The sequence below is a fragment of the Schistocerca cancellata genome, chromosome 6, assembly GCF_023864275.1.
Source record: "Schistocerca cancellata isolate TAMUIC-IGC-003103 chromosome 6, iqSchCanc2.1, whole genome shotgun sequence".
NCBI lineage: Eukaryota > Metazoa > Arthropoda > Insecta > Orthoptera > Acrididae > Schistocerca > Schistocerca cancellata.
In genome coordinates this window covers 577428289-577440492 of record NC_064631.1, presented here as the reverse complement: position 1 = coordinate 577440492, position 12204 = coordinate 577428289, and positions in this window count along the sequence as shown.

Here is a 12204-nt window from a genome sequence, read left to right as displayed (position 1 = left end):
TAGAGTTGGTACTGGCAGTGCTGGACGGTGGACCTTTGGATAACCAGGGAGCTCAGCACTGTCGACAACCAAGACCTTTTATGATGTTCTGGAGGGAGGTGTGGGCTTTGAAGTAACTGCAGCATCGTAAGTGCATTGACAAATGTAGGTAATAGTGCTGACCCTAGCAACATCCGTTTGTGTAACAGTATCAGTCTTATGACCTGGCTGATTAAGAACAGAAGCAAACGATGTAGCTAATACAGGGCGTAGCGTGGCTTTATATCTTTTTGGCTTCACCACACAGCATGAGCTTCATAGCTTTAAGTATTTGTATCTTCCATTCTTCAAGATATATGCTGAATTGCTGCAGTTCTTACTCCAGACAGCGTGATCCCCTGAGCAATTCACATACTTCAGAGGAGTTTCCGACAGCAAAAGCCACTCTGCTGAAGCCTTCTGTACACTGTTTGCCTCGATACAAAACGTCCAGTGGAAGTTGCGAGGTCAGATGCCAGGTGCTGTGTAATACTGAGGCGGTACCTTTGTACCCTTAACGCCAAATATCGGTCTTCTCTTTCTGATGTCATACATGGTTGTCTCTGCCCTGGTATTTGGGATACAGTTTTGGTCTCTACAAACTGTCACCACATCCGAGAAACAACAGAACGATTCATGTTAAACCATTGGACCGCATTGGTTTTGTGACTGTCCTGCTTCCATTCCTCCTACTCCTCTCCACTGCAGAGAGTGTAGCAGGCGTCGTCTCTGAGCCATACTACAGCGCCTGTAACTGTGTAAACAGCGATTGTTAATGTGGGACTACCAAAAAAAAATACTACCCCATTTGATGGGTGCCCTGACGTCATCACTGAGGTGGGTGTCCATTGACCAGAATGCTATCTTACATGCAGAACACTATCGTTCAAACACATTTTGACAGTTGGTATGATTATATCTTGACTTACACACAGGATGGGGAAATAGCGGTTTGTTGCTTTAAATTTGGACACAAGTGTATTTTGGATATCAACAATGCCTTCTTGGCCCCCATTTAACTTTGGGAGTGTCCATTAGATCTGCAACACCTTTCCTGTAGTTTACAGTGGTATGGCGCTCAGTCCAGTGGCATATTCCCCAAAGCTTTTGTTTTTCTGCAGGACTGACACTAGTTGTAAACTTCAGGTTTTGACAAACAGTGTCCCATTTGGAAACCGCTTCATATGTTTTAGTGTACCTGCAGTCCCCTCTAAACCCTTTTGAACGTAAAAAGATGAGACTTTTTCAAAGCTCCCCTCCCCATTTTAACTAAAAAAAAAAACACACATCCCGATTAGCAGCATGGATTCTGGTACTATATACACCAGGACTCTAAAATATTCCCGAGTCTGGAGCACTGGCTATGCGAACCTTCTTGTTGTACTGGGTCTTAGTACCTACCAGCGGGCCATCCACTCTGCTGGGAGGAGGAGGAACGAATTTAGAGACTTCCATCTTGGTCCCATCAGGAGCCAGGGATATAAGGGTACACTCATGTCAGATAGAGCCTTGCTTGTGTAAACTATATGCTGCAGCTTTCCCAGAGGTTGCCCACTACCAACTGTTCTAGCTATGCATGTCATTGGCATGCAGTACACCTTGAGATTATATATATATATATATATATATATATATATATATATATATATATATATATAAGGGCAAGCTTCAATGACCACCATGTGTCATGATAGTCGAACATTGTGTGTCACAGGGAACTGGGATCTCAGCCTGACCCCTTGGATTGGGCAGATGGTGAAACCCCCTCCCCTCTCTCTCTGTCTGTCTGTCTGTCTCTCTCTCTCTCTCTCTCTCTCTCTCTCTCTCTCTCTATATATATATATATATATATATATATATATATATATATATATGAGACAGATAGAGAAAGAGAGAGAGAGAGGCAGGGGTGGGGGTGGGAGGAGATTTTCACAATAAGCTCAATCCAAGGGGTCGGGCTGAGATCCCAGTTCCCTGTGACACACACTGTTTGACTATCAAGATATATGTTGGTCATTGAAGCATGCCCAGAGGTTGTGACGGAGGACTGGCAGCACTTACCAGTCCCCAGCTCAGGACCTTGGCAGTCGCCAAGCCCATATCCAGTAATGAATTCTGAGTCCCTAAGGGCTAACATATCACTGAAGTTTGCACCCTTGCTGGAATTGTAAAGTTATATTTACATTTACTGCTTTTTATTATCTTTAACTGTTAAACCTTTCTTTGACGAATTCTTTCTTTACAGGCTCAACTCACTGTATGTCTACAATAATCATAAATAGCAGCACTTTCACAATTTTAGACCCTAAAGTGCGAATCAGGAAGATGTTGTATGCAGTATACCATGCTAACAATAATGGAACAAAAAGAGGCACGACTACTTCTACATCTACATCTACATTTATACTCCGCAAGCCACCCAACGGTGTGTGGCGGAGGGCACTTTACGTGCCACTGTCATTACCTCCCTTTCCATTCCAGTCGTGTATGGTTCGCGGGAAGAACGACTGCCGGAAAGCTTCCGTGCGCGCTCGAATCTCTCTAATTTTACATTCGTGATCTCCTCAGGAGGTATAAGTAGGGGGAAGCAATATATTCGATACCTCATCCAGAAACGCACCCTCTCGATACCTGGACAGCAAGCTACACCGCGCTGCAGAGAGCCTCTCTTGCAGAGTCTGCCACTTGAGTTTGCTAAACATCTCTGTAACGCTATCACGCTTGCCAAATAACCCTGTGACGAAACGCGCCGCTCTTCTTTGGATCTTCTCTATCTCCTCTGTCAACCTGACCTGGTGCGTATCCCACACTGATGAGCAATACTCAAGTATAGGTCGAACGAGTGTTTTGTAAGCCACCTCCTTTGTTGATGGACTACATTTTCTAAGGACTCTCCCAATGAATCTCAACCTGGCACCCTACTTACCAGCAACTAATTTTATATGATCAGTCCACTTCAAATCATTCCGTCCACATACTCCCAGATATTTTAAAGAAGTAACTGCTACTAGTGTTTGTTCTGCTATCGTATAATCATACAATAAAGGATCCTTCCTTCTATGTATTCGCAATACATTACATTTGTCTATGTTAAGGGTCAGTTGTCACTCCCTGCACCAAGTGCCTATCCGCTGCAGATCTACCTGCCTTTCGTTGTAATTTTCTATTGTATCATCCGCGAAGATCCGCATGGAACTTCCGACACTATCTACTACGTCATTTATATATATTTTGAAAATAAATGGTCCCATAACACTCCTCTGTGGCACGCCAGAGGTTACTTTAACGTCTGTAGACGTCTCTCCATTGAGAACAACATGCTGTGTGCTGTTTGCTAAAAAACTCTTCAATCCATTCACACAGCTGTTCTGATATTCCGTAGGCTCTTAAGGCCTGGCCAGACAGAATCCGGCCTGCCGCTGCGACGGACGGCGCACCGGTGGGCCGGACCTGTCAGCGGCCAGGGACGCCACACAGGCGACGGCCGGCCGGCCGGCCGCAGCGACTCTTGATGCGCCAGCTGTGTTACACTGTGGAAGGGGCCGAAACCCATTATTAAGCTTGCATGCGTAGCGCGATTGTCTTGGCGTTAGACGATTTGGAATCCTTACACGGGACGCGTTATCTTTGTGCGAGTTTATTATTATTAATTTTTTTTTATTGCAGAAATGAGTAGGTCGCACTAGCGATACGAAATGGCACCAAGAAGAGGAGATGTTGGGTGCACGACATTAACAACAAGAGAGAAAGCTTAGGAGAATACCATCGTCTGTGTATTAATCTAAGAGTCTGACGAAGATAGGTTCTTCAAATATTTTCGTATCTCGAGAGAATGTTTCGAGGAAATGCATCACCTGATAAAAAGGTAGCACCGAGAAGTGCACAACGAACTGCAGAAAGCCAATTGATACAAGGCACAGGCTAACCATTTGTTTGCGGTAAGTTTTACCGTTTGTGGCCTCTTTGTGCTTCAAACAGAAGTCATATAAATTATTCCATTTCAGTTTTGGTATATCATATGAAAGGTTGGGCGGACGGAAGTGCTATCCCACAACGTAGTTACGAGTGGAGTGATAAATTTATTTGCAGTGTTTACGAATACAGCAAACGATAGTATCATCTAGCTCCGTACGTCCCGCTAGAGAGAACTTTCTACTTAATAGATTGTTTTCTTTCATTGCATTCATACCACTGTCATTGAATTTAAGCATATCTTTGGTCGTTAACTTATCCATTCGTTCTATCGGTATAACAGATTTTAATCTTTTCCAGATACTTGACTACAGGCGACAGTCACCAGACTTTAGCTTTTTCTTATCTGTTAGGACGTTCAACAGTCTCAGATATTGTGAAATAAGTGTGCCAGGCAATATGGACTGTTCTACAGCCCAAGTATTTACATACTGCTACAACAGAGATATGGAAGAAATCTGAAGGAGGATTTCTAGAACTTTGGGGGTTTCCGAACTACCTTGGAAGCATAGACAGAAAGCCTATCAGGTTAAAATGCCCGAAGGACAGTGGATCCCAGTTCTTCTGTTACGAAGAGTTCTTTTAGCTTGTTCTGCTGGCGATCGTTGATCCATACTACGGAGTTTACAGTAGTTGATATTGGAAGTTATGGTCGTCACAGTGACAACACTATTTCTGAGAATTCAGCTTTCTACCAAGAGTATATCGAGGGCAAAAGTATTCTACCTCCAAATCGCGTGTATCAGACAAAAAGTTGTATTCTCTCACTTCCTCTGTAAGTCTTTCTGTGTCCATGATGCATGCACTACGAGCTGCAAGACAAAAACCGCCTCACGCCGCTGCTTCAGTGTGACAGCAGAGCGGTTGAGTGCGCCAACAGAGGCAAGCAGCCGCTCCGGCTTGCGGCGAATCTGTAATCTGTGACAACCTGGCGGCGGCCGGTGCGGCAGGCCGCATGCCGGCGCGGCAGAGCCGCACTCAGTGTGACCGCCGCCATACAGTAACGAGCGATTCAACAGTGCGGCCTGCCGGCTGCGGCTCAAGGCCACAGGCCGGACGGCCAGGCCGCATTCTGTCTGGCCAGGCCTTTACTTTGTTTATCAGGTGACAGTGTGGAACTGTATCGAACGCCTTCCAGAAGTCAAGGAAAATGGCATCTACCTGGGAGCCTGTATCTAATATTTTCTGGGTTTCATGAACAAATAAAGCGAGTTCGATCTCACACGATCGCTGTTTCCGGAACCCATGCTGATTCCAACAGAGTAGATTCTGGGTTTCCAGAAAGGACATGATACACGAGCAAAAAACATGTTCCAAAATTCTACAACAGATTGACATCACAGTATAGACCTATAGTTTTGTGCATCTGCTCGACGACCCTTCTTGAAAACTGGAACTACCTGTGCTCTTTTCCAATCATTTAAAACCTTCCGTTCCTCTAGAGACTTGTGGTACATGGCTGTTAGAAGGGGGGCAAGTTCTTTCGTGTACTCTGTGTAGAATCGAATTGGTATCCCGTCAGGTCCAGTGGACTTTTCTCTGTTGAGTGATTTCAGTTGCTTTTCTATTCCTTGGACACTTATTTCGATGTCAGCCATTTTTTCGTTCGTGCGAGGATTTAGAGAAGGAACTGCCGTGCGGTCTTCCTCTGTGAAACACGTTTGGAAAAAGGTGGTTAGTATTTCAGGTTTACGAGTGTCATCCTCTGTTTCAATGCCATTATCATCCCAGAGTGTCTGGATATGCTGTTTCGATCCAGTTACTGATTTAGCGTAAGAGCAGAACTTCCTAGGATATTCTGTCAAGTCGGTACATAGAATTTTACTTTCGAATTCACTGAACGCTTCACGCATAGCCCTCCTTACGCTAACTTTGACATCGTTTAGCCTCTGTTTGTCTGAGAGGTTTTGGCTGCATTTAAACTTGCAGTGAAGCTCTTTTTGCTTTCGCAGTAGTTTTCTAACTTTGTTGTCGAACCACGGTGCGTTTTTCCCGTCCCTCACAGTTTTACTCGGCACGTACCTGTCTATAACGCATTTTGCGATTGCCTTGAACTTTTTCCGTAAACACTCAACATTGTCAGTGTCGGAACAGAAATTTTCGTTTTGATCTGTTAGGTAGTCTGAAATCTGCCTCCTATTACTCTTGCTAAACAGATAAACCGTCCTTCCTTTTTTAATATTCCTATTTACTTCCATATTCAGGGATGCTGCAACGGCCTTATGATCACTGATTCCCTGTTCTGCGCTTACAGAGTCGAAAAGTTCGGGTCTGTTTGTTATCAGTAGGTCCAAGATTTTATCTCCACGAGTCGGTTCTCTGTTCAATTGCTCGAGGTAATTTTCGGATAGTGCACTCAGTATAATGTCACTCGATGCTGTGTCCCTACCACCCGTCCTAAACGTCTGAGTGTCCCAGTCCATATCTGGTAAATTGAAATCTCCACTTAAGAGTGTAACATGCTGAGGAAATTTATGTGAAATGTATTCCACATTTTCTCTCAGTTGTTCTGCCACTAATGCTGCTGAGTCGGGAGGACTGTAAGAGGAGCCAATTATTAACCAAGTTCGGTTGTTGAGTATAACCTCCACCCATAATAATTCACAGGAACTATCCACTTCTATTTCACTACAGGATAAACTATTACTAACAGCGACAAACACGCCACCACCGGTTGCATGCAATCTATCCTTTCTAAACACTGTCTTTGTAAAAATTTCGGCAGAATTTATCTCTGGCTTCAGCCAGCTTTCCGTACCTATAACGATTTCAGCTTTGGTGCTTTCTATCATCGCTTGAAATTCCGGTACTTTACCAACGCAGCTTCGACAGTTTACAATTACAATACCGATTGTTGCTTGGTCCCCGCATGTCCTAACTTTGCCCCGTACCCTTTGAGGCCGTTGCCCTTTCTTACTTAAGGGTTAAAGGGTAAATCGCACTGGCTGTCATGTCATGCCATGTCAAGATATTCCCCAATGAATTTTAAATGTTAGCATTCAAACAGGCCCTCAACCAACTGTCACTTCACATCAAAGTTTCTTGGGAAGAAAGTTTTGATGGTGGTGTCATCTGCTAACATCAGAAGTTAATCTATTTTCGATTCACTCACTCATATTCTAGTAGTCAATATTGTGTACATGTTTTTTTCTTTATCATTATTTTATTATTTTGTTTTGTTTTCATGGCAAATTGCAAATGTTGCATGGTGAGTTGGATATTTTTTTTCAATTGCGTTTTCTTCCACAAGTGTGGTCAGATACCTGAAAGCGAACAGTTATTTAGGTTTTACAATAACATAACAGAGCTGTGCCCCTCACACTGTATATAGATAATAATATAAGTTCATGGTGCAGTTTTCATTGAATGACATTTTATGTGAAAAAATCAGCTCTAAAGATAAAGAAAAATACAATTGTTAATGTCATTAATAGTTACATAAGACATAAAAACAAAGTGGATAAGGTAAACAGGCTCTAGTTATAATATAAAATATATTTGATTATTGTTTGATATATTTGTATATATAGGACACAAATTATCTGATAAAATACTTACCGGCATTAGGAATGTATATAACAGAAAATGACGACGATATATAAATGTGTCGGTATGTATAATGTGGATGTGGCTTAAAGCATCTGCATTTGATAATGGGCTAAGGCCGAAGTTGCAATATGTAAATAAAAAGTTTAACAGTCACTGGCATAAACATGATGTCCTTCAAAAAATTTTACATGACTGTGAATCCCAGTTATGAATAGTTAATTAATATTTAATAAGGTTCCACAATCTCTACGAGGACTACCTGAACAAGCATTCAAACAAATATTGTATGAGTGGTTAGTTACCCACCCAACCATTCTATGATGTAAATGAATATTTCAACTGTAAATTAATATTGTGGTGCTAATTAGAAGCCTATTGTTTCTTTCAAATTATCAATTGTATTGTATTGTTTGTGTGAAGTTTTCTATTGCTAGAATGGGTGAATGTTAATAAAATTATTATTATTATTATTGTTATTATTATTATTATTATTATATCTTCGCTAGCAAATAAATGGCGATGTTTTGAAGTGCTGTTCCACTTCTCAGCACTTTAGCACACCAAACTGACGAAGAGCATGAAGTTTACTTTGACTGTTAATAAACTTTGGCGTTTTTCATTCCTTAATTCTGGTACTATACTCCAACTTATTGTATCACAGATGGTTACTGATAACCTGTCACTATTCGATACTGCCATCCTCGCTCAGGACGTTTCTTTTCGCTTTGAAACGACCTGCTACATAACATGGAATGAGCTCTTCATCGTGATCTGCGAACTTAGCGTTCTCCAGTGATAGTTGCGCTGCATCTGGTGCGTGATTCACAGTTCCTTTACAAAAATGGACTCGCATAAAATAGCTGCATTAACTCTGTTTGCCATTGTCGAAGTAGGGTGGAGAGAAACGTGAAGAAGATTTTGGATTGGTCCGTGGCTTGAACAGCAAATTGCTGGTAGATGAATGTTATATAATGTTGTACAAAGATCTGAGACACATACTGGTAAAAGTCATTCATTAACACAACTGAATCATCATATCATTTTCGGATTTAAATTGAAAGTAGTTGAAGTATGTCAATGTAAAAGATTTTTACTGGCAAGATACATACATGTGGCAGTCCATAAAACCAAGAGATAGGTATATCATTTAAAGAAAGTTTCATCATAACAAAAATTTCCAATGTGTAACTTACGTTTACTATCTGACATAGACTGTCAGTTGCATTAAGATTTCTGGTTACTGGAGAAAAAATTTCAGTTGTTGACCTTAGCGACGTGAATTGCAGCACTCGCAAACAACATCACCGTTTTCCGACAATACTACTATTAAATTAATAAGAAAGACACAGAATCACTTAGAAAACGAAGGGTGAAAAGAAATTGGAAGGAGATGAAGGCAGACTAGTTATTTTTTTCTCCACAAAAAATGGTTCAAATAGCTCTGAGCACTATGGGACTTAACATCTGAGGTCATCAGTTCCCTACAACTTAGAACTGCTTAAACCTGACTAACCTAAGGACATCACACACATCCATGCCCGAGGCAGGATTCGAACCTGCAACCGTAGCAGTCATGCGGTTCCAGACTGAAGCGCCTAGAACCGCTCATCCATAGTGGTCGGTATTTCTCCACAGTTCATAATGCTATATTATGGCTTCTATAAGGCAGCCAGACCTCCATGTATGATATACATTGGCTTAAGACTGTACCTGCATATGTCATTACTTGACTTCAATATGCATCTTGTACCAAAAGGGCGCGCTTTTGATTGATCGTTATTGTTTTATAGCATTGAAACGGTATACTTCATAGCACACAAGTTATAATATCAAAAACATCAATTACAGGAAGCCTTTACCTGTTGATATGTAGCATCCTGTCATTCTATTATAACAGATTGTAGCTAAAACAATGTGTCTTTGAGAAATCCTCAATTTCCTGATGGTCTGAAGTAGCTTAAATGCATACCAGATACTCTATGATAAAGAAAACCCACCAAATATGACGTTCAGCTCCATACAATATGGCAGCTCCTAAGTTCTGCTTGTGACTTAAAAAACGGTATAGCAACTCATTGGCCAAATTTCTGTCTGTGAGGCAAAAATCTGATATGACTGATTCTTTATTTCATTCTCTTCTATGTAGTGGAACATGGAGTTTCACACTGTGACATCACCAGCAACTCATACATGTGCATTTTATGGTCCCATGAGAGGACAGCTTTAAGCAAATTGACCTGACATCACATGATGGACAGTAATAAATAATACACTTTCACTCCCAAAAGAATTTTGAGCTGACTAACTTTGTAAATCAGTGAAGTGGAACACATGTGTCCCATGAATCTAAGTAGATCCATGTTTTCATGTGAACCTACAATTTTCAGAGTTAAATTGTTAAATTTAGAATGTTTTCACCAGGAAGGCAATTATGGATAAAGGTATAACAAATCATTGCTGAAACGCAATTATTCTGCTTACAGTGAAAAACATGAACTATCACATACAAGTTTTCAACATAGCATTTGAAGATGGCTTTGACATACTATACCTACGTTTCCTACATTCTAAGAATTTTTTCTGGGGCATGTACGTCTCAATACATTCAAATTATGTACAAACCAGCAGACTTACTGTGGTTTGTAGTAATGTTTCGAAACAGAGTTTATGATGTATAAGAAACAGAATTAGTTATAGTTACTTTAAACATTCTTGGAATGGAGAAGATAGTGATTCGAGTTGATTTTCGTGAAATAGGCTTGACTGAGTAATAACAGGAGAAGGAAAGGCGTGTGTCAGGCTTTCATCTGATATAAGAACTCAGTTACTTGCCGTCCTTCTGCTTGACTGAACTCGGAAATAGTCTACGCGATGTTCCTCGCAATGTGTGGTAATCTGTGTCTAGTCCGTCGAATCTGCCAAATTCACGAAATCATCGATCAAAATGTAGTGTACTACACGTTAAATAAAATTGACACTCAGCATAGTAGCTGATGGGCGCGACCATAAAGGCATTTTCCATTTACAGTCGCTCCAATCAGCCTCCACGTCGAGTGGAATTTAGTTTGCGCGGATAGTACCTTGCCTAGCAAAACTTCTTCAGATTCGACGATCTAGATAAAGATTACCACACATGGCGAGGAACGTCACATGGCCGATCTCCGGGTTCATCCTAACAGAGGAACGTCGCATGACTGATTTCCGAATTCAGCCAGAAGCCAGGTGCACGCCTTTGCAGCTCCTGTTATTAGTCACTTGTAAAGAGGCGCACTGTGGCACCTATAAGTACAAGATACCTCATTTGATCGTTCATAGCCTTCTATATGTCCTTCCCATAGTCCATAGTATTTTCCTCGTAGTTCCGAAGGCATCTCGTTACACTTGATAGATACGAAATATAGACATCACAGTGCTCAAAACGGCCTATTACTTTAGTAGGACATACGCATCCTATGACCCACAAAAGAGTTAAAAATAAATGTGCAAGCAGATGTGATGAATTCAGTACTAAAATAATGAAATATTGTATTCCTGAACTTATGAAAGTAATGAATGAATTACATAATTAAACTTCTCACATTGGTACTTTCCTAGAGCGATTTAAACATGCTATTGTCAAGCAACTTCACGAAAATGGAGACAAAATGTCAGGAAAGAATTAATGACCCATATGATAACTGCCAGCATTTACAACTGTCGAAAAGTTCATGTATAGTAGCTGTGATAAAGACTTAATACAGGAAAACATACCCAGTAGTTAATACTTCACTTTGACAGATCAGAAATCACTACCGCTGAGAATATTTGGTGATTTGGTTAATGGTTTTAATTGTGCAGATGGTGATGTTCTCTTGCATTAGTTACAATATTTTGAAGTGATAGACACAGCATGTTTATAGTTTTCATATTACTAAAATTACAGAAGCCAACATGGAATTTCGATATATAATATAAATGTGGTTACATTAGTTTATTCTGCATATTTCCATTGAGTAATAAGTCATGGAATCATTTTTTAAGGGAGCTCAGCTTACACTGACAGCATTTTCAGAATTCAGAAACATTTTGTAAGAATTGTACTTCTTGTTTATTTTAGGACATGCTTCACAGACCTTTTCAAAAAACTATGTATTTCGACAACAACATCACATTTAAATGTTAATTCTCATTACCAGTATTTATCTTTCCTTAGAACAAAGTGAAAATCATTAAAATAACATCAGAAATGTCAGCCTCTATAAAGACTTCTATAGATTAATATTGAAACCTTCAGGACTGTTATGGGGAACCAAAAGCAATCTTTGGAGTAGGACAGACTTGAACACAACGGTTTGAAAGTGAACAGCCTCTGAGCACCTTGATACAATACTCAAAGTACCCTCCGCCACACACCGTCAGGTGGCTTGCGGAGTATGGATGTAGATGTAGATGTAGACAATGTTAATGTATCAGTTCTTTTATTTTACACAGGCACATAATTGCACGAAAGCAACACAGTCCAGTGAGATACTTTTAGACACCAAACTTAAGCCCCTTTGACATTATAACTGGAAGCTTAGAAATATGCAGCAAAATATTTGGCAAATTTGGAGTTACTTTATTAACACCACTTTTAACAAACTCTAATAATTAAATCCGTAACTAAATTTGAGTTAATCCAAAACA